Source organism: Vulpes vulpes, chromosome 4, assembly GCF_048418805.1.
Source record: "Vulpes vulpes isolate BD-2025 chromosome 4, VulVul3, whole genome shotgun sequence".
NCBI classification, from domain to species: domain Eukaryota; kingdom Metazoa; phylum Chordata; class Mammalia; order Carnivora; family Canidae; genus Vulpes; species Vulpes vulpes.
This window is the reverse complement of record NC_132783.1, coordinates 140775738-140799714: the sequence shown is the minus strand read 5'-3', so window position 1 is coordinate 140799714 and position 23977 is coordinate 140775738. Positions and strand designations below refer to the sequence as shown.

At 36.2% G+C, this 23977-nt stretch overlaps 1 protein-coding gene across 6 annotated transcripts in view; it reads right to left on the bottom strand.

The window, feature by feature from the left end:
• Nucleotides 1–23977, bottom strand: part of CDH12 (cadherin 12) — a 972572-nt gene that overhangs the window by 934795 nt on the left and 13800 nt on the right. The gene's annotated exons all lie outside the window — the stretch shown is intronic.

Here is a 23977-nt window from a genome sequence, read left to right as displayed (position 1 = left end):
AGAGGAACAAAGTTTTGTTATAGGCTTAGAAAAAAAGATGTTAAAGTTATGAAAGTGGTTAACGGACTTGAAAGAAGTTCCATATGGGCAGAGCATACAGTAGGAAGGGTTGTGAGAAATCTTTCCTATGGAATAAAATCGGGTTAATCTCCCGTAAACTCCATGCTCCTCCCCTGCTAACATTACTTCAAAGCTCATTTCTAATTCTTAAATTTGTTTAAAGTTAAGAGACCTGAACCAGATTGAATTTTAGCGCTTTGTGATGGTGGTTCTGTTATTATCCCAAATTAACAGAAAGAAAAAAAAAAATGAGAATTAGGAAAGTCAATCAACCCTCCCAAGGAAGTCATCCTGACAGGATTCCAAATCAAGGGCCATCCATAAAATTATAGGGTTCTTTCTTTTTGGAGTGCTGAAATCCTTTTTACAGCTTTAGAATAGCTATGCTTCTTAGGTGTGGAGAGTTTGCCTAATTACTAAGGCTGAAAAAGCGAATGAGAGTATTTCAGCCAACAGTCCAGGAAAGATCAATTTGTCAGTTTTGACATGAACCATGGAGGAAAGCATCTACTCGTCTTGGATGATTAATCCAATATAGCTACTATTGAGTAAGACCACTTACTTGCTGCCATGCAAAACATTTACGTTCACATACTAATTTTTCAAACACTTTTAGCCCCGATTAGATGTGCCCGAGACAACAGACTGACACAACTTTGGCTGCCACAGCTACGGCAGAGCCTTCCTCAGCCTGAGTCCCTCAACGAACCCGCTCAGCTCTACAAGGATCCACACTTGGAATCAACGGGGGTAAACAATCCTCTGCTATTTGGGCGAAAGGTGCTCCTTTGCAACAGCAAACTGCTATAAAAGGCAAGGGTCTCTCTACCTAGTTGCCACCTAAGCAGGAAAGGGAGAGATATGATTAATGATTCCTCTGTGGAGAACCTTTTCATGACAATTTTAATCATTTATTTTCTTCTCCATGCTCAACATTTCTACTTGGGGGAACTTCCCTCTTTTAAAACTAACTTATCAAATTCATATCCAATTCGATCTCTCCCGACCTCCCAATAGCCTCTCTCTCAGGTGGTCTCTACACGAAAGGAAAAATGCTACCAGTCGTACATGTTTCTGCTCAGGTGTCCAAGTGTGTTTTATTCACATCAGAAACCTGTGACATGAGCCTCTTTATTTACGACTTACAATCTTTGAAAATAAAAGGATGTGATTACATTTGCAAAGCCAAGTATTTCTTTTACATTCATCAGAGACACCTCTATTGTTGAACTAAAAATTTCAGCAGTTTGACAAACATTTTGATTACATGAAAAATTAATTAAAACTCCTGTTAATTATAAAAACATAGATCGCAAATACTCAAATATTTGTCAGTTGACATTTTAATTGTAATTTTGTATGTATTCATCTAATTTCTGTAAAGATATGTTGATTTATTTAGCTAGTCCATCTTTAGCTCTAGTCAAAAATATAAATATAATCTCAACTTTGAAAGTCCTTCATTGGTTAAGAACATAAAAACTGCATGTCATGATTTAAACATAAATCCTTACTTCTACTCAAGCCAATGATTATTTGACTAATATGCATAGGCCGTGAAAATTAAAGGGCTTGATATCCTTAGGAATCCCCCAGGCATTATTGCAGAGAGGTAGTATCTGCAGTCATAAAATAGTAACCAAAAAGTCCATATGTAAGAATTATAAAATAACATATCAAACAGCAAATGGTTTGGAATTTGGAACACTCCTATCATTTTCCTTCAAAGGAATCCTGTTAATTTACTTATGCCCATATTTGGTGGTATTAACGTTGGATCCATTTATACTGTTAGTAGGACTATAGGATATAACTTATTAAATGTTACATTTATGCTAATGATCATTGTGTTTCAGGGCATGGATAGCACCATGAAATTTATGTAAACCATTAAGTTTGCCCATTCATTGACAGAAAAAAAATCAAGGACTGAGCTAACATTCACCAACCCTAGAAGGAATGAGAAAAATAAAACAGCAGGGCATCAGGGTGGCTCAGTCCATTAAGTGTCCAACTCTGATTTCAGCTCAGGTCATGATCTCAGGGTCTTGAGACTGAACCTATGTCAGGCTCTATGCTCAGTGGGGAACTGCTTGAGATTCTTTCCCTCTCCCACTACTCCCTAACCAGTACATACTCTTTTGCTCTAAAATAAACAAATAAATCTTAAAAAATAATAATAAAGGAACAATAAAAGATATGAATTGTAGAAATTTCACCTAACACTTCTGTGAATTCTCTGATACTTCTGTTAATAACATGAAAGAAAAACCAGACACTTTACTTTGAAGTAGTAAATACCTTTTATCTTTAGCACAGCTATATTTTGTATATATAAAAATAATATACCACAGTGTATGATACACAGAAACAGACACAAAATTGCAATCTTACTTTAACAAACTATTGAACAAATATTCATATTTAAACAAATATGAGTTTGGATAAAATACATACTAGAATTTAGAGCAATACATGCACTAACCTGTGCTAAGTGCTATTCCTTACTTTTAAGGATTTCATTATCTTAGAGGAGTAGCTATATATTTGTTCCTGAAAAATGTATTAAAAAGCCAAAAATGCTAAGTGTCAAATTAATGAGTTTCAAGTAGTTTTAATAAAATAAAATTAATTTCAACATTGTTACTTATACATTGGTTCAGAAAATTCTGGATGTTACTGCATTCTCTTAAGTAGTAAAAATCTATTTCAACTATAATAATATAAACCAGAAGTCCACATGTAATGTTTTATGTTTAAGTCACGTGATCTTAATAAACTTACAATCGAGAAGAAACAGCCATATAATATGCTGAATAAGTCCCTTATAAGTATAGTTTATTAAGCATTTATCCTATAAAAATGTAAAAATGTATTGCCTAATATCATAACTTACTCATAAAAGGAATTGTGAAGCACAAATTTGGTATTCTTGAATTTTAGGGCTGTTCATCTTAAATTCATAGCAGGCACACTGCTAGTTATGTTCCAAGTAAACCCTGAAATAGATTTTGTGGACCATGGAAAGTGAAAGGTATTGAAGAATGAAGAGTAGAAGGATTGTGTAGTATGTGGGTTGTGCTTTAAAATAGAACATAAAAATCAAGCTGCAGCAAAGCGTGGCATATATTCAACAATGCCTTTTAAATATCAGGAAACTAGACCAGAATCAAAGACCTTCTGCAAATAGCAGTGTGCCCCTCCAAAGTCGTGTTTTCAATTAGAATAGACACTGCTGTCCTAGTGAAGCTGTAAGAACACACTGTAGGGGAAGCCATTCAAACTCACTGCAAAGTCCAGACTCAGTGTCCTTTTTCTCATTCTCTCATGGTCCCAGCCAGCTCTACTAGACTATATGATTGTATTCTATCATAGTCTTATGAGCAAATGGTTCCATTTGTTTCACATTGTCTATTACACATCAAAGATTCCCTCCAACCCACCACCACTGCCATCCACTGATTCTCAATATCCTTCTATCTTTTTCTCTCACATCCAAGAAACGTTCTCTATTGAAACAGTTCTGCTTAATTTCCCTAAGTCTCATATGACTGTGTGCATGTGAATGTAGGTATGTGTGGGACTATGTGCATCTCTGTGTGTAGGGCAGATGGAGAAGGGTGCTGAAGCCAGAGAAGATGCCACATTAGCAGTCTCTCTGCTTATTCCTTATGATGGTGGCATAAGGGGTAAACAATAAAATTCTTTGAAATAAAGGATAATTTCCCTTTACCACCAGAGACTTGAACAGAAGCAATAGTTAAGTGAGGTTTTAAAGTACTTTGACATGTTTCAGAAATATGCTCAGAGGGGGCTTGGCTGGTTCAGTTGGAAGAGTCACGAAACTCTTGTTCTTGGAGTCATGAGTTTGAACCCCACATTGGGTATAGAAATTACTACAAAAGTAAATGAACTTTATATATATATAAAGGATGTGACTGACATATATATGTCATATATGACATATATATATATACCTTTAGATTGTATTTTATAGGTGTATATACACCTATAAAATACAATCCATTCACTGCTTTACAGAATTATATATCACTAGTAATTTGCTTTCAGTAGCCTATTTGTATACTTTGTCAACTGGAAGGGAAATAACGTGTGTTTAGTAAGAAAAGAGATTGATTTCAAGGTTACTACTTATATGTTCTAGAAAGATGACAGAAACATGATTGGCCCACTTAATACATATGTTTAAAGTCTCGATTAAAAGTCTTACAAAAGTGAATCAGTGAGTTGGAAAAAGAAAAACAAGAAATAATCAAAGACCAAGAAATATGTAGTATGTAAGCAGAAAATAGAATCAGGTTTATACCCTGGTGGTACTGCCACCAGCTGAACTTAAGTCTTTTTCAAGCTCATAGGGCTAAAGGTGCAAGTGACAAAGTGGCCCTGCTTAACATTACAAGTTTGATAGGAATTTAATTTTTTACATAAAAGTGAACTGGAAATTAACCCAACATTTCAGACTCAGCAGTGAGTCATGTCTTGAGACCCGGTGCTAAGTATAACTAGGAAAGGAAAGGAAAAAGAACAAGAAAAAAGAAAAGGAAAAGAAAAGAGAGAAAACTATTTTAAATAAATGTATCCAAGGGCATCTTTTATATATGTTTGCACCCATAATAACTTAGGTGATTCAAAAAATCTGCAACTGAGAATTTGTTATGACATAGTCCAGGCTGAGAGTTCCACTAGGGCATCTGGAACAAGGAAATGTAAATTTTCTCTGGAGCAAAGTTACCCAACATAGACCTCAGAAAATGCCTACATTTGATATGGAAATATATAGGATATCACAACTAAAACATCTCACACACATATGCACCCTACGTGGAAATAAACCACCGTAAGTGTAAGCCAACACAAACAAGAGAATCAAATATATAAAAGAAATGTAGAACTATCAAATACAATATAAAATATACGTCCAATGTTCTAAAAATATACAAAGGGAAAAGGAAATAAGAACAAAAAACAGGAAAAAAAATCTTAGGAAACTAAGGGGCAAATAAGGTATCCAGATACAAACGCCAGATGTTTTTGAAACTTAACAGCAAACAGATCTGTTTAATAAACATAAATTTAACAAACTGAACAGAAATTTAACAAACAAGAACATATAGCTAAAGTTATATGCAATGTGACACAGTGAGACCAAAAATTTAAAAATGGGAAAAATTGTTTCAAGCGAATAATTGAAGATTCAATAAGAGTTGGAAGAAAACAGATGCAGAAACATTTGAAAATTAGTAACTTTTTTCCAGAAATGATAAAAGTTACTAATCCAAATAGTCCAAAGTGAAATAAATCCCAAGTGAAATGAATTAAAACCAATGCAAATAAATTTGTGTAATGATGTATCTTCACAACACAAAAGATAGAGATAATTAGAATAACTCCAGGAGGAAAAAGTAATCCTTTTCAAAGAGATTATAATTACAACTGACTAATAATAGCACCAGTTTAAAAAAAAAAAAAAAAAACAAGACACTGGATCCTCAAAGCATTAAGATAGGATGGTAATTCATGACTATATATCCAGCAAAACTTTTTTCAGTAGTGATAATACATTTTCAAGCAAAGAGTAACTGATCATGAAACTTGTCAACTCCTCTCAAATGGAATTCTCAAGGATATATTTAAGATGAAAGGAAGATTATCCAGATGGAGTATCTGTCATACAAGAAAGAATGATGAGCTAAGAAATTTGAAAATATGGGAGTCAATTTATTTTTTAAATTTTTAAAAATATTTTATTTGTTCATCAGAGACACAGAGAGAGGCAGAGACACAGGCAGAGGGAGAAGCAGGATCCCTGAGGGGAGCCCAATGCAGGACTCCATCCCAGGACCCTGGGATCATGACCTGAGCTAAAGGCAGATGCTCAACCAATGAGCCAGCCAGGCACCCTAATATGGGGGTCAATTTAAACAAAATTTGACTGTGTAGAAAAATAATAATAATTTCTAGTAAGGTTAAAGATCACAATAGATGTCTTTTAAAAAGTAATAACAAAAAATATAAATGAAAATTAATATGGTCAGTAATAAAGTGTTCCAAAGAACTATATTTTTCAGGAGGAAGATAAACATATGTAATAATTTTAGATATCTTAAGTTATGTATATATGATAAATTCCTACCATTAATCATTAAAAAACTACAGAGAAGTTTTTAAAAATGCCATGGTGCTAAAGGAAAATGAATTTTAAAAGGAATCAATATGAAGTAAGGCAAGGAAGTAGAAATAAACTGTAGAAAGGTTGAGTAGGGATCCCTGGGTGGCGCAGCGGTTTGGCGCCTGCCTTTGGCCCAGGGCGCGATCCTGGAGACCCGGGATCGAATCCCACATCGGGCTCCCGGTGCATGGAGCCTGCTTCTCCCTCTGCCTGTGTCTCTGCCTCTCTCTCTCTCTCTCTGTGACTATCATAAATAAATAAAAAAAAAAAAAAATTAAAAAAAAAAAAAAAAATTTTAAGGTTGAGTAAATGAAATCACAACATAAGATAGAAAAACAAATGACATTATGTCAGCAATTAAAATCTAAGGCCTTCAAATTGGATTCTAGAATATCAATATAGGGGTGCCTTAGTGGCTCAGCTGGTTGAGGTCCAGATCTGGATTTTGGTTGGGGTCATGATCTCACGGTTCTGTGATCCAGCCCAGTACTGGGCTCCATGCTCAGCTGGGAGTCTGCTTGAGATTCTCCTTCTCCCTCTCCTTCTGTTCCTACTCACACTCCTGTTCTCCCTAAAATAAATAAATATTTTTTTTTATTTTTTTTAAGATCTTATTTATGTATTCATGACAGACACAGAAAGAGAAGAGACAAAGGCAGAGGCAGAAGCAGGCTCCATGCAGGGAACCCGATGTGGGACTCGATCCTGGGACGCCAGGATCACAGCCTGAGCCAATGGCAGATGGTCAACCGCTGAGCCACCGAGGCTTCCCAATAAATAAAATCTTTAAAAAATAAATAAAATAGCAACATCACAACACTGGCCCATAATGCTTACAGGATGCATACCTAAAATAAAATATACAAATAAGATGAAAGTTAAAGGATAAGAAATTTTGTAGTGACGTTAGTCAAAGTCTAAAAGGCTTTGTGAAGAACTAGCTGATAAAGAGAGCTACAGTAAAAAAAGTTTTACTTCTACTAAGAGGTTCTGAACTCTAATCATGTACATAGCAAGCTATAAAACAACTACAGACAGACAGAGATCTATCTACTGTTACATATTCACCCATTCATTTTTCTTCATTCATTCAATAGTTATTTTTAAAGTTCACCAAGAGCCATATTCAGTTCTAGACCACTGATGATTTAAGAAGCAATGAAAGAAAACACCTTTATGGTATGCATGTACATGTACACAGACAAGCATGGATAGATAGATGGGTACAGACGTTATTTTTTGGTAAGAGGAGACAGCAGACCTGATATATTAAGGGAAAGATTTGGTGACTGGGTTAAGGTTGCACTTTTAGACAGGGTGATCAAGGTGAGTCTTCCTGAGCAGAAAGATAATATTTAAATAGAGATCTGGAGAAGGTTAAAGCATAAGCCAAGCAAATATCTGATGAACATATGTTCTTAGCAGAGTGTATAGCAAGTCACTATACTTGTGAGCTGGGAGTCTTTCTGGTTTGATTAAGAAATAGTGGAGACCAATATGGCTGGAAGTGAGTTAAATGGGAGAGTCAGTGAGTCAGTGAATAAATAAGGGTAAGATTAGTTGGGGTTTAGGGGAAAAAGGAAAGTGGGCAAGGGTGGATCATGTAAAGTTGCTTTTTGGGTGTGTGGTGTTTTGTTTTGTTTTGTTTTGTTTTTTTGTTTGTTTGTTTTGTTTTGTTTTAGAGATTTGAGAGAGAGAGAGAGAGAGTGACCGGGAGGGAGGGGCAAAAGAGAGGGAGAGAATCTCAAGCAGACTCCACGTTGACCATGGAGCCAGACCCGGGGCTCCGTCTCAGGACCCTAGATCATGACCTGGGCTCATATTAAGAGAGGCCACTTAATCTCCTAGCCACTCCGGTGCTCCTTATGCTGAGTCTTCTAAACACGGTAAGTCCTCTTAGACAACTGGCTTGTACTGTGAATGAGATGTGAAGCCGTTGGAGAGTTCTGAGCAGACTGGTTTAAGAAAGTGACCTCTCATATCATGAAGGATCAGTCTAGCAGTGGTGTTGAAGATAGATTATAGGTAAGAAAGGGAAGAAGAAGGAAGAAAACTGCAAAAATCCAGAATAAAGATGGTGGTGACGTGATCTATAGGAGCTAACAATTGGTTGGTCTGGATATATATAGCAGGACACATCCCATTCACTGACTGATGAATTAAACAGAGTAAGCGGGATCCCTGGGTGGCGCAGCGGTTTGGCGCCTGCCTTTGGCCCAGGGCACGATCCTGGAGAACCGGGATCGAATCCCACATCCGGCTCCCGGTGCATGGAGCCTGCTTCTCTCTCTGCCTGTGTCTCTGCCTCTCTCTTTCTCTCTCTGTGACTACCATAAATAAAATAAAATAAAATAATTTTTAAAAAAAACAGAGTAAGCATATAAATTCTGGCAAGATGCAAGATGCAAAGAAGCCCACCATTACCACTTATATTGACCCTAGTCGATTCAGAAAGTTTTGTTTCCTAATCAATTGAGAAAGTAAAATGAATAAGGACTGGAAGAAAAGACTTGTAATTCACGGATAATTAAGTTTTAGGAAATAATAACAATTCCAAATATATTATGGAGACTGGAGAACTCTACAAGTTTTCTGGGTACTATTAACATTTAATAATTGTGTTTCTACAGACCAGCAATAGTAGATATAGTAGAAATTCTGATGAAATATAGTAGAAATTTGATGAGAAATATAAAACAATTTCATTTCAGTGGACATAAATAAGAGTAGACCTTGGACAGCCCCGGTGGCCCAGCAGTTTAGCGCCGCCTTCAGCTCAGGGTGTGATCCTGGAGACCCGGGATCAAGTCCCACATCAGGCTCCCTGCATGGAGCCTGCTTCTCCCTCTGCCTGTGTCTCTGCCTCTCTCTCTCTGTGTGTGTGTCTCACATGAATAAATAAATAAAATCTTTAAAAAAAGAGTATACCTTCATCCTAAAAATATCATAAGGCTTATAGGCCAGAGGATCTGCAAAAAAAAAAGAGTTATCTGTAAATATTATATCTATAAGTTAGAAATCAGTGAACAAAATGTAAAGATATTGGGAAAATGTATTTTTTAAATTAGATAATTTGCAGCTGAAAAAATGGCCTTACCAAAATTATATAGATTTTTAGTAAAGAAAAACTTGTTAGATGTTTCACCGAAATGTCACTGGGATATGCCATCAATCCTATTTTATTTATATGCTAATCTATGGCGGGGGGGGGGGGGGGGGGGGCGGCGGCAATACCTGGGTGGCTCAGGCAGTTAAGCAGTTGCCTCCAGCTCAGGTCATGATCTCAGGGTCCTGGGGTCGAGCCTCCCATTGGGGTCCCTGCTCAGTGGGGAGTTGATTTCTCCTCCTCCTTCTGCCCATCCCCCGATCCCGTGTTCTCTCTCTCTCTCTCTCAAATAAATAAAATATTTAAAAAACTAAAATAAATAAAAATAAATGCTAATCTGTGTATCCAGGTTAGAAGTTATAGACATGCCTCTGGCTAACATGAAGTAGGAATAGTTGGCAAGCTAAAATAAATTGAAAAGCTCATCTCAATGAGTGAATAACAGCAATGTATGGTAAGACAGACCTAAGGATTTAGAAATTAGTAAGAATAGCAGGTAAAGAAATAAATATTTATGGTTACCAGACAAACTAATATAATCTGAGGACAAATTATTAGATGCTATTAGATCATAATATCTTCAGTGGATGGAAGTCATAATTTTCACTGTGTTCTGTGCTAGAAAGCCAAAAGCTGCAAAGAGTGAAATTGAGAGGTGTCTCTATTTTCATTCCTTGAACAAGTATTATATTGGTTACCCAAATATTCTGATGGGAAAAAGGGGGATTTCCCCCCCTATATTTTCTTAGGGCTTAAACAAATGGTAACAAAAAGAAACTAGACAAAGACCATTTTCAACTTTTTTGTAAGTCAAAGCACAGCTTCAAGAATTCTCATTATTGAAGGAATCAAAGAAAGTTTGGTCAATTTCATAATATGTTTGCTGAAAAAGGAATTCTAACAACAGATGAGTTGTTGCAAAAGAAGGAGGTATATTTTTTAACTCAAACAAGTAGATTTTAAATGCCATCTTTTGTTAGCTAGAAGACTTTGGGGAAATTAGTTTATCATTTATCATCTTCACTAATTATTTTCAGGGTCAGGTAAACTCAGAACTATTTGACACATTATCAAAACTAATTCATATAATTCACAGTATCTCACAATTGCAACATCATTATGCAAGATACATAATATTTAAATATGAGAAACCTGGAGTGGTTGTATTTTAAATTTCCCACCCAAATACTGAAGTGATTTACCAGATTGAATTAGTGGTCCCACTTATACCTTCCTGTCATGGAATTATATAGCCATGGCTTTGTCTTGGCCTCCTGGTAAGAGGAATGTTCTTCTCTACACCCCGACTTAAGGCTGGCCATATGTCTTGCTGCACCAATGGGATATTGGCTACCATGAAGAGAAGAGAAATGCTAAATGTTCTTTTTTGCTTTAGTATGGCCCTTTTCTGTTTCTATTCTCATAATGTGAAGATTCTGACCCAAGTATTCATTGTCATTTACAAGTCTCCAGGATGAAAACATTTACAATGACCTAACCTAGCTAACTAGAACCTGAAATGGAGTTGCCTGGCCAAGGCCAGTCTACCCCGGTGGTGCAGCGGTTCAGCGCCACCTGCAACCCAGGGCCTGATCCTGGAGACCCTGGATCGAGTCCCACGTCAAGCTCTCTGCATGGAGCCTGCTTCTCCCTCTGCCTGTGTCTCTGCCTCTCTCTCTTTCTCCGCATCTCTATGAATAAATAAATAAAAGATCTTAAAAATAAAAAAATAGTTTTTTTCAAACTCAACTGGTAGACACAAGAGCATGAGAATAAATGCCTGCTATGGATGGTCTCTTTTACAGCAATATTACAACACTAGATGGCTAATATGGATGAATTTGAAAAACCAAATATTCCGTAACATTAGATATTTTTTGCATTTATATCAGCATAGAATATATGTGTCAATTATTAGGATATAAAATGTAGCTATTACATCACTACTAAAGATTTTTTAAATGTTAAATCAAAGACTTATTTGGCAAAGGAAATTAATTTCTGATAAAACATGAATTTCGTCATGTAAATCTGCAAAGCGAATTTTCATTTATTCTAAATATTGTATTAGAAAAATGGTTTAAAAAATCTTTTTTCTTTCTTTCTTTCTTTCTTTTTTTCTTTCTTGTAGGTATGGTAAAAACAGTATAATTATTATTTACATAGTTTAAAAAACTTCAAAACTAGCTGTTTATATAGAACATATATATATATATAATGTTTACATATTATATATATATATATAGCATATATATATATTTACATATAATAGTAACTGGCTATAGTCTAGCACATGAATATTATCCTATAGAATAAATGAGACCTAATCAGAACTTTGACCTGAGGTATTTATTTATATATTTTGAAATATGATTATCTCTCCTTCTTCTCTCTTGAACTGAAAAAAAAATCCCATTACAAAGAGGCAGTTTTCCATTGTGTGTGTGTGCATCACATTTTTCCCCAAAGATTTTATTTATTTCAGAGAAAGAGAGGGAGAGAGAGCTGGTGTGCACCAGCAAAGGAGAGCAGAAGGAGAGAGAGATAATCTCCAGTAGACTCCTCACTAAGCACAAAACCCAACATGGGGCTTGATCCCTGGACCCTGAGATCATGATCCAAGCTGAAACCAAGAGTCAGATACTAAAATTACTGAGTCACCCAGGGACCACTATACCACATTTTCATTTTACATTCATCAGTCAATGGGCATTTGGGCCCTTTCCATAGTTTGCCTGTTGTTGATGATGCTACTATAAACATCAAGGTGCATGTACTCCTTGGAATGTGTATTTTGGGATGAATGGACGAAGACAATACACACACACACACACACACACACATAAAATGGAGTACTACTCAGCCACCAAAAAGAATGAAATCTTGCCATTTGCAATGGCATGAATGGAATTAGAGTGTATTATGCTAAGCAAAGTAAGTCAGAGAAAGACAAATATCATATAATTTCATTCATATGTGGAATTTAAGAACATTGGAACATTTGGGATGGGGACAAAGAGAGACACAGAAACAAATCATAAGCAATTCTTAACTATAAAGAACAAACAGGGTCGATGGAGGGAGGTGGTAGGAGATGGGATAGATGGATGGTGAGTTTAAGGAGGACACTTGTTATGATGAGCACTGGGTATTATAGGTAAATGATCAATCACTGAACTCTACTCCTGAACCTATATTGAACCGTGTGTCAACTAACCGGAATTTAAACCAAAGAAGGGGGGGGGGGTTGTCTAAGTGACACACTCAGTTGAATGTCCAACTCTTAGTTTCAGCTGGGGTGGTGATCTCAGTGTCATGGGATCAACCCCACATCGGGCTCTGTACTCAGCAGAGTCTGCTTGGCACTCACTCCCTCTCTCCCTCCCCCTGCACTCTCTTTAAAATAGATAGATAAATCTTTTAAAAACAGAAAAACTCTACATAAAAAAAGAGGTAGTATCTATTTTTAATGTTTTCCTTCATGTTCAAGTCTGTCAGTCCAGTCTCCTTCTTCTCAAATATTTTTATTCTGTTTATATTCACCCTTCTTATGTTTCATCTTCCTAGTTATGATTCCAAAGAGAGCAGAGATTTTGAATGATTTTCCAAATTGTCCATAGAATTGAATTTAATATAAAACATATTTGGTTTTTTTTAATTTTTATTTATTTATGATAGTCACAGAGAGAGAGAGAGCGGCAGAGACACAGGCAGAGGGAGAAGCAGGCTCCATGCACTGGGAGCCCGATGTGGGATTCGATCCCGGGTCTCCAGGATCGCGCCCTGGGTCAAAGGCAGGCACCAAACCGCTGCACCACCCAGGGATCCCTATAAAACATATTTGATTTTAAAATCCAAGTCCCAAAAAAAGTAAAAAAATAAAAATAAAAAACAAAATCCAAGTCCTGGGGCATCTGAGTAACTCAGTTGGTTAAGCATCTGCCTTCAGCTCAGGTCATGATCTCAGGGTTCTGGGATCACCCTGCTAGGCAAGGAGTAGGCTTCCTCTCTCCCTCTGCCCCTCCCCCTGTTTGGTGCTCTCTCTTTCTCTTGCTCTCTTTCTCTCTCAAATAAATAAGTAAAATCTTCTTTAAAAATAAAATAAAATCCAAGTCCAATTATTTCATTTTATATTAGTTTAGTTTTAATGGATTCTGTTAGAGAATTTTTAAAAGCCTTATTCTTCACTCCTCTTAAATATGTATGGACTATGTTTTACTGAACCACTGCTGTGTAATGTATATGATAGGCATTAAATATTAATAACCAAAACATACTAAAAGCAAAAATGAAATCAACAAAAGTTCCATTTCATTAATTAACCATGTCAACAGAACTTTCCTTAAATTACCTAGCTTACCTAACTGGTATACTATATTTTAGTTTGGTTCAGGCATAACTGAATGCCTACTTCTTACCACATTCTGTTTCAAAGATAAATCAGTCCCTACTGATTCCTTTAAATGCTTATAATCTAAGTTGAGAGATAAATCAATAAATCAAATGTTATAAGATAAAGGAATGAAATACAACAGATTTCCGCAAACAAAGAGATGTCACCTTTCTTTTTGAACGTGGGAAGAACTCAAGGGAGGCTTCTTAGAAAATAATTAAATTGTGTATTCAAATATGAGTATTACAAAGAAAAATGGGAGTCATCTTGAGAATTGAAATAGAAGAGGAGAAGGAATAAAGGTGTGCATGTGAGTGTGTGCTTCAAATAAGCCTGAAAAAATAGGGGATAGAACATGTTAGATACCACAGTTGGGCCTCCAAACTTCACCATTAAGCTGCTAAAAAGTAAACTAAGGAGCTCAAGGGAAAGGGGCATGGTCAATCCTTCCTGGACAGATTATTTTAGCAATTTCTCCAAAAGTGAGCTATGAAAATAGAAAATAAGACCCACTAAGATACAAACTAATTTTGCAGAAAAAAATATTAGAGCCCATATGAAAGCATTAATAGGACTGTCTTTGAAAGATAGTTAGAATTTAATTTATCTAGTCTTGGTGACTGATTAGATGGGGAACTGGAGGAGAAGAAAGGATAGGGGAGACTCCCAGGTTACAGATTTGCATGACTGGATGAGAGATGTTATTACTGCCTATGGTGAAAAATAGAGGAGGTATAAATCATACCTAAGAAGATGGACTTTGGCATCAGACACAATTGGCTTCCAGCCTCAGCTATTGCACTTAATAGTTTTGTGACCTTGCCATTAACTTTAGCTCTCTCAGGGATTTGGTATCTTCAAATGTAAAATGGGAAATGTAGTCACTCAGTGGATTATTCAAACATTAACTCTGATAATATACGTACTTAGTATATAGTATCTGACATTAAATAAGCAATTAAAAACATTAGTCAATATTTTGGAAAATACTGGGAGTAAGTACAAGAGTAAATACAAGGAGTCACAGGTTCATTCCTAGGTCTTAGCAAAGTCTGAAGTTCAAGACATTGGAAAGGAACTCAGATGTCCATTGAGGAATATATAGCATATATATGCTCATCAAAATTATTAGATTGGTGATTTTTCTTAGAAGGAATGTATGGGGTAAGACAAGCAGAGTGGCATGGGAATCGGGGTTATTATCACAGTCTCAATGGGAAATACCTGTGAAGGAAAATAAAAAGAAATGGGTACAAAAGGGTGAAGAACTTTGAAAAATTTAATAGAATATAATACAATAAAATATTCTAAATATATTTGTTATAAGGACAAAATTTAAAATGATACATTTCCCTTCCTTTATTCTGTAATTCATTTCAATACTTGACAACTACATGGTTTTGCAGGAGACCCAGGGATAGGATGAATGGAGCAAACATCTCAATTACCAACAAACATTTTTTCATACAAATATTTTTGGTCTGGGACTTCAGAGCCAATATCCTAATTAAATCTATGATAATTATCCTTTCATATTTGATGAACATCTTTAGTAACATTCAGGCTTTTTTATTTTAATTTTCAAGACCATTGTCTTTTTTTTAATCAGCAAACACTTGATTCACAAAATTCAAATTTTACTCCTGAAAAGATATCTCCCAGGCAATCTATCTATAACCAGTAATTGATTTAGGCTTTGTGTGACTAATTTTTTTGTCCTAGTCTGGATAAACTACTTTTTAATGTTTCCCCACACTAGATATCTGGCAGTTTGGATTGTGTTTTCAGCTTTAGAATCTAGCGGGGATGTCTCACAAAACCAAGGAATGCAGTCAACACAATCACTGTAACAAGATCCAGAATATTCTCTATGTTCCTGACAGTGTCATGATGCACTTTGCTGGTAGGACACTGACTGGAGAGCAGGGCAAAGGAAATAAAGATAAACTGCCTTCATGGGGATCTATTCAGACCAGAGCACAGGGCTTGCCACATGGATGAGACTCAGCAGAAATGCCTTGTATGCCAGATTTTTAAAAATTATATTATTTGTTTAAAATGAAAACTATGCAAGGATGCCTGGCTGGCTCCTAGGTGGCTGACTCTTAGTTTCAGCTCAGGTCATGATCTCAGGGTTGTGAGATCAAACCACATGTTGAGCTCTGCACTGGGTGTGAAACCTGCTTGAGACTCGCTCTCCCTCTCCCCCCTCCCCTCTCTCTCCCCCTCTCTCAAATAAATAAATCCTTAAAATTAGATAATTAGATTAAATTAAATTAAATTAAATTAAATTAAAACTATGCAAAACTGGCGATGTGAAAGTCCTATTACAATTAACAATGACAAACCAACCCTCTTATTGTTAAAGGATTGATCATCAAGTTCCTCATTACAAACTGCATAACAAAATATTTTCACTAAATTATCAAGAACTTATAAAGTCAGAGTCAGTGCAAACATGGATATATTCTTACTTCAGAAAGCAGGAACTGTAGACCACAGTATCAGATTTAATGTGCTCAAAACTTTTAAATATTTTAAATATTCTCTGTGGTAACAATTTACTCTTTCAGGGACATATAATTGCCAAGTATTTTTTTTTGTCACTTTTGCAAAATCACTTTTTCATTGACCAAATAGTCAATGCTGGAATACATAATTATTTTCATAAATCAAGTAAACCATTAGGAAATAAACTTCCACTAAATTCAACCACTCCTATGAAACATATAATCATCCTCTTCAGTGCTGTTTTGAACCAAAGGACATGACCCTCCATTAAGTCTGCACTCACTGTTTCCCCATGAGATATGCTGGACAGCATGACTATTAGGTGTTATAGTTAATAATCCTTGACCTTCGGCTACGAACACAAAATATTTTTGCTGAGACGATTGCACTTTATAATTGCAAAATTCTTCGTTCATTAATGAATTCTCCTTATGTTTTGGAACAGAGTGGTCAGCATTAGTACCATTTCAGCTGTGCCAGGAGAGAGGGGAACAGAGTTAAGCGGGTTTTTTTTTTTCTCTTTTTTTAGGTCCTGTGTTTGAAAGCCAGAGTGGTAGCTTTCAGAGAACACAATGGGGAAATAAAAAAACTAATTTATAATAATTATAGAGAAGACAAGAAAGAATGACAAGATACTGAGAAAACTCAAGTACTTAATTAATTTGACCTCAACACTAACAAAAAATGTTTCCAAGTACAGCTCTCGCAGGTATGTAGTAATTGAAGTATGTTAATTGTAATGAGCACATCCATTACAAAAATTATGCACTCTTTTAACCATGATTTTAAAATAGGTGCAGTTTAAAAGTTCCTTTTACTAATCTTATTCCGTTTCAGCACAAAGCCAAGAAAAAATTCAATATGGCCCTGATTAAAGGAAGGTCTATTCATTCTGTTGAAATTATCCACTCAGTAGATCAAATATCCTGGAAGCCAACTAAATTATTACTGGCATTTTAGGGACACTATAAGAAACTACAACTATTTTCAACTATATATCATATAACATTTTATTGGCAAGTAATCTAAATGATCACATTTTTATGCCATACTTCTATAAAGAATGAGTCATTCACCATAAACTGGTGGGAAAGGGATGAAAGGGGAGTTATGACAGACGAAATACGTCCATCTTGTTCATCACTTATTTTCAGTGTGGAATAAGTGATGGAAAATAGTAAGCACTCAATAAATAAGGATTCATTATATAAGAAAAAGGTTAAGACAGTGTGTTATTATGTGAGTAAAACTGTACAGTAGATCTACAAATGTGAATAAGAAGTATGCTGAAAGAATGGAGATAAATGGTAACAAACACTTTCAGGGAAAATGTAAAAATTTGGTAGGGTTTTAAATAAGAGATTAAGATATAAGACTCTTTAAAGATAGTATTATTCACTGTATGGAGAGGTGTTTTCAGGAATCAAGTTAAACTGGGATGACAATGCTAGGATAAGACAAATTTATTAGAAAAACAAAATGAATCCTGCCTCTGGAGAGCTTAGAATACTTTATTTCAAAAGAAAATCTAGAGGAAGGAAGAAAAGAGGGAAGGAAGGAGGGAGGGATGGAAGGAAAAAGAAGAAATAAAGACACAATGGAATAAAAGCTTGGTATTTCAACAAATGAAAAAGCACCAAATGTGCTCATAAAATAAAGCCTCACAATCTTGTAATAAAATTTTCATTTTTATTTAACAAAATACTGCAATGAGAAAGGGTTTTGAAGATTTTTTTCCTGCAAGAATTTGTTAGTTCTCTGTTAAAATGCACAACTTTTTTAGAGGAACACTCAATGTGTATCTAATTATCATCTTATTACTATTCTTACCCATACTCTATTCACACATATTTAATTTTTGCTTTTTCAGGACCAAATTCTTAGGCCTGTTATATCTTCTAGTTCTTGAACAGAGAAAATATTCTGGAAATGGAAAACAATCAAATTATTAATAGATCTATAAATTATTGGAAACTAGACTGTCCTAAGAGATCAAGAACTAGATCAAGGCGAATTATCTTACTAATAAGGAGATGGGTTTACTCAGTGATCATTCTTCAGTTGTCATTATCTCTCTGCAATGTAACAATTTTCAAAGCCATTATTTCAACAGTACCTCTTTCTGTCAAGGGGACTGTATTTGCACGTGCTATAGGATCTTCACTAACAAACCATTAGTCTCACCTTCCTCTTTTTTTAAGATTTTATTTATTCATGAGAGACCCAGAGAGAGAGGCAGAGACACAGGCAGAGGGAAAAGCAGGCTCCATGCAGGGAGCCCGATGTGGGACTCCATCCTGAGTCTCCAGGATCAGGCCCTGGGCCAAAGGCAGGCGCTAAACTGCTAAGCCACCCAGGGATGCCCCTCACCTTCCTTTACTCCATTTCTCACCCATGCAAAGTCAACTGTGGTTGTGGGCAAGTCTGTAGGGCAGCACTCTCAATGCAATGGCTCATCAGTTCTCTTCCAAATGAGCTCATGCTTCCCTAATTGCTAGTGGACCTGACAGCTGAAGGAAAACTAGAGAGCAAAAACCCAGCAACAATTAACCTCTCCCAGAGGGAAGTAATTGTCCCTATAGGTCAAATTTCACTTGGTAAACTGAATCAGAGGCCAGCTAACGTCAATGTTGAAACTACTATCTTCCTTTGTTCCCAGGAAGGGGGGTGAGTTGTTGGACAGTGGTAACAATGTCTGTCAAACAATTGTGCGATTCTCTTCTTTGAAAGAGGTTACATACATAGGTGCTTTGTGTAATAAAAATTTCAAATCAAGAATTAGACCAGGAATAGGGATCCCTGGGTGGCTCAGCGGTTTAGCACCTGCCTTTGGCCCAAGGCGCGATCCTGGAGTCCCGGGATCGAGTCCCGCGTCGGGCTCCCGGCATGGAGCCTGCTTCTCCCTCCTCCTGTGTCTCTCTCTCTCCCTCTCTCTATGTCTATCATAAATAAATAAATAAACCTTAAAAAAATAATTAGACCAGGAATAGATGCCTGGTCTAAAGGGAGACCATTGCATGAACTAGACAGAGAAGAGCTAGATCAGATGAATACAAATAATGCAAATAGAAAGTGCAAGAAGGTACCACCTCACACCATTCAGAATGGCTAGTATCAAACAAAACAAAACAAAAAACAAAACCCCAAAGAAACAAAAAATCAAGAAACAATGAGTGCGGACATGGATGTAGAGAAAAGAGAACTCTTGTGCACTGTTGGCGGGAATGCGAATTGGTATAGCCACCATGGAAAACAGCATGGAAGTTCCTCAAAAGGTTAAAATTGGAACTACCATATGACCCAGCAATTCCACTTCTGGGTATTTATCTAAAGAAAATGGAAACACTAACTTGAAAAGATATATGCACCCCATGTTCACTGCAGCATGATTTGTAAGAGCCAAAACATAAAAGTAACCTGTGTCCATCTGCTCATGAATCGATAAACCAAAATGTGCTACACACACACACACACACACACACACACACACACGAGTATTAGCCAGCCATAAAAAAAGAAAGCAATCCTGCCACTGGTAACAACATAGACCTTGACGGCATTATGCTAAGTAATATAACTTAGAAAAAGACGAATGATATATAATGTGACTTATATGTGGAGTCTTAAAACAAATGAACAAAAAAAAATGAATGTATAGATACAGAGAACAGATCAATGGTTGCCAAAGACAGGTGGGTGATCAGCTCAGAAAAATGGGTGAAGCTAGTCAAAAGGTAGAGCCGTCTAGTTATAAAATAAATAAGACCTGGGGATGTAAAGTACAGCATGCTGACGACAGGTAACCACACAATATTGTATGTTTAATAGTCGCCAAGAGTGAATCTTAGAGGTTCTCATCACACACATACAAAATTGTAAGTACGTGTGGCGACGTATGCTAACTTCATAGGGTGAGCATTTTGCAATATATTGCAAACCCTACTAAAGTGGTTGCGGAATGCTAGAAGGGGAGGCTGAGGAGGGAGCTCTACTACTCAATGCCAATGACAAGAACTGTCAATTACAGACACAGTAGAGAATCTTTCTTTCTTTCTTTCTTTCTTTCTTTCTTTCTTTCTTTCTTTCTTTCTTTCTTTCTTTCTTTCAACAAAAAAGGATCATCTATGACAAGTCCCAACAGGAAAATGTATGTACACCTCATCTTCTACAAGGAATTGACCACACTTGCAACTCAGCCACGAGAAAAAGTCACCACCTTGAGCTCTTCTGATTCTCTCAAATGGGCTTTTGTTCAAAACAACCATCCCAACGTCCTCCTCTTCCTCCTCCATTAAAAAATATATATATATGTTCTTTGTTGGACTTGCCTATGGTTTTGCCATAGACTGCCTTGTCCCAGATTCCAATCTCTTGCTTTTCCCAAATAAGCCCATTTTTTTTTCCTGGTAAAATAACTGGCAGTTCTATTTCTAAAGTTAATATACATATATCAAATCACTATATCCTACTCCTAAAGCTAATACAGTGTTATGTCAATTATATCTCAATTAAAAAAATGTTATAGCAATGTGAACAGAAACAATGATGGGAATTCATTTTCGGCTTCGGTGATTATTCAAAAACAGTGAATAAGCGTTTTGTTTTCTCTGCAACAAAACTGCTACAATTCTTAGTATAGGAAGTTCTAGAAACTACAAGTAACCAAATAACTGACAGAGTTACCCCACAATGGTCCCTATCTCTCTACCCACTGCTTTTATGGGAACTTCAAGATTGTGAGTAATCCAGAACTGCACCAGGTAATTTTCTTAAGTTCCTTATCTGAACTTCTGTAACTCCGATTTTGCTATCATTTAATGGGATACATGGATTAGGGACAAATATTGCTTAAAGAAAAAATATTGTAAAGAATAATGAAACAATTGTATGAAGTCCTATATAACTGGATTTCGTTGCTTCTCGAGCTATATGTATACCACTTAGAACAGGGTTTGGCATATATTAATCACTAAATAAATGTTCATTAAACGGAAAATTGAGATGAAAAATAATAAAGCCTCGTAACCTCAGCTTCAATATAAAAGAATCTCAAACACACGATGATAATATTTTGAAGGTTTAGGGATATTATTTAGCCTTTCAGCCTGCCGCCATATGTCAGATAAACATTTTGCATTACCCATAAGTGAGAATACCATTAGGTTATTGACATTTTAGTCATGTTAAAATACGTTCATCATCATGAAAAGAGAAATGAAAGATCACATCTTTTTCCATGTACATTCTGGGTAAATTGCAGCGTTGGGCATTTTATTACATATTGTTTTTCATTATTAATATATATACTATACCAGAGTAGGAACAGACTGATTAAATATAATAAGCAATTAAACATTAAAATGCAACTTACACAGAAACTGCACTTAGATGTTCAACCATAGAACTATCATGTTAGGTTGAAGCCCACTTTTCCTAACTTTTTTATGTGGAAGTTAAACAAAGTTTAAAGAGGTATGTTTGGATGCCAACTTGATAAGGAATTGCCTGCTATGTTGGGTTCTATCAACTTTGTAGGGCTGGGGATAGATTTTACAGATTCCTTTTCCAGATGTTTCTCATGAGAACCAACTCGAAGCACAATCTGGAAGACCCAGGGGACGACAACCATTATTCTCAAAGACCATTGTGGACAGATATTTGATGACCAGACCCAGAGGTGGACAAGTGGGTCTGGCTGGTCCTTGTCATCCTTCCGTTAGCTGTTCTTCTTGATGCTTGGCCATAAGGAAACATAGCAACCTCAGGCCCAATGACCCCTATTTTCTTGGTTATCGACTCATAGAGGTAGTTGCTCAGCTGAGACTACGCCTTCTTGTAGAACTCTACAGGAGCAACACATCATGATCTCCCAACCCACTGCTTGGGTTCCCAGATTTCCTTGCACCTGTGATGGATCGATCTCTACTAGGGCTTCACTCAGACCCTAACTCTCTATATGAGGGTAATGGGAGGTGGGGCCTTTGGGAAAGGGAAGGTGGAAATGAGGATGGAGCTCTCATGAATAAGATTAGTGCCCTTATTATGAAGACCCCAGAGAGTTCTCTTTTCTCTTCCACCCTGTGAGGACAAGACCACTGTCCATGAATCAGAAAGTATGACCCTTACCAGACAAAGAATCTTCCAGCACCTTGACCTTGGACTTGACTAACCTTGACCTTGAAATTCCTAGCCTTTAAAAAGGTGAAAAATAAATGCTGTTAAGACACTAAGTTTATGTAATTCTTTATAGCAGTCCAAATGGACTAAGACAGGCAGATAAAGGGAAATTTGCCTAAAGGCAAAAGACATTTCATGAAATGTATATTTTGGCCTTTAATGCAATTTTTCTATTTAAAAGTTTGGGGGTTTCTCATGGTTGTTTTTATGTTAACACAACATGATGAGTTTTCTTTTTTGTTTTGTTATTTTTACCAAATATATTTGTTGGTTTCTTTATTCTTTCTTTTATTTTCTTGATATATCCTAAGTTCTTTGTAACAAGTTAGAAAAAATTAAGGAGTCAAATATCATATTAAAATATCTATAAATGGAAAATGTTTACAATTCATATAAATGCACACAATTCTTATCCTTCATAAACATCATTTAAGTTTTATTTCTGTCTCTCCCTCTCCCCCCATCTGTCTCTCTCTGGATATATGTGTATATGTACATATGTGTTTCTATGTCTAGTTTACACTTGAAATGACTTATACCACCAGGAACTTGCAAACTCCAATTTGCTTTAAGTCAAATTAGTAACAAACACATGGGCACACGGACACATAAGGAGACACTTGTTTGCACATCCACACTTTCACCTTGGTTTGTAAGCTGCTGAACACTTCAAAGTACATGAATATTAGATGAAAGAAAACAGTGAATGAAGGTAATTTTTACCTTGTTTGAAAGGTATCATTGAAAAGGAATTTTCAGGAACAGTCAAGTTAAAAACTCTGATTTCAATTCATCAAGTACAATTGAGACCACAAAGTTAAAACCACACACACACAAACCAGAACTAAATACCACAGAGATTTCATTTCCTAGTTCTAGAACTCAGAACAACATTTATCTCACAATAAGCAAATATGTAAGATTATTTGTGATTTTACTTTTCCTTAAAAATAATACTGAGTATGGGGATTCCTGGGTGGCACAGCGGTTTGGCGCCTGCCTTTGGCCCAGGGCACGATCCTGGAGACCCGGGATCGAATCCCACATCCGGCTCCCGGTGCATGTAGCCTGCTTCTCCCTCTGCCTGTGTCTCAGCCTCTCTCTCTCTCTGTGACTATCATAAAATAAAAATAAAAAAAATAATAATACTGAGTATGTGTGCTCACTCTAAAGTATGGTCACATATGCTTACAACACACAAAAGTCACGTATGAAATCTAGAGCAATTTAGTCATTCATTTATTTATGTATATAAAATCTATTTATAAAGATGGCAAGCATTTACTATGTGCTAGCTCGCCAGACACTAGTTTATGTCTTGAGATATATTAGTACATAAGATGTAAAGATCCGTGTTCTCCAAGTGCTTATAGAGGCAATGGAAATCAACAATAATCATGACATGGAAAAAGAACAATGTAAGAGGAGACAGCAGGTTGTGCTGCCTAAGGGTTTTGTGCAATTGGCACTACTATTCAACAGAATAGTAGGAATAGACTTCATAGAGAGGGGGCAACTTGAAGACGCTTGAAGGCATCTA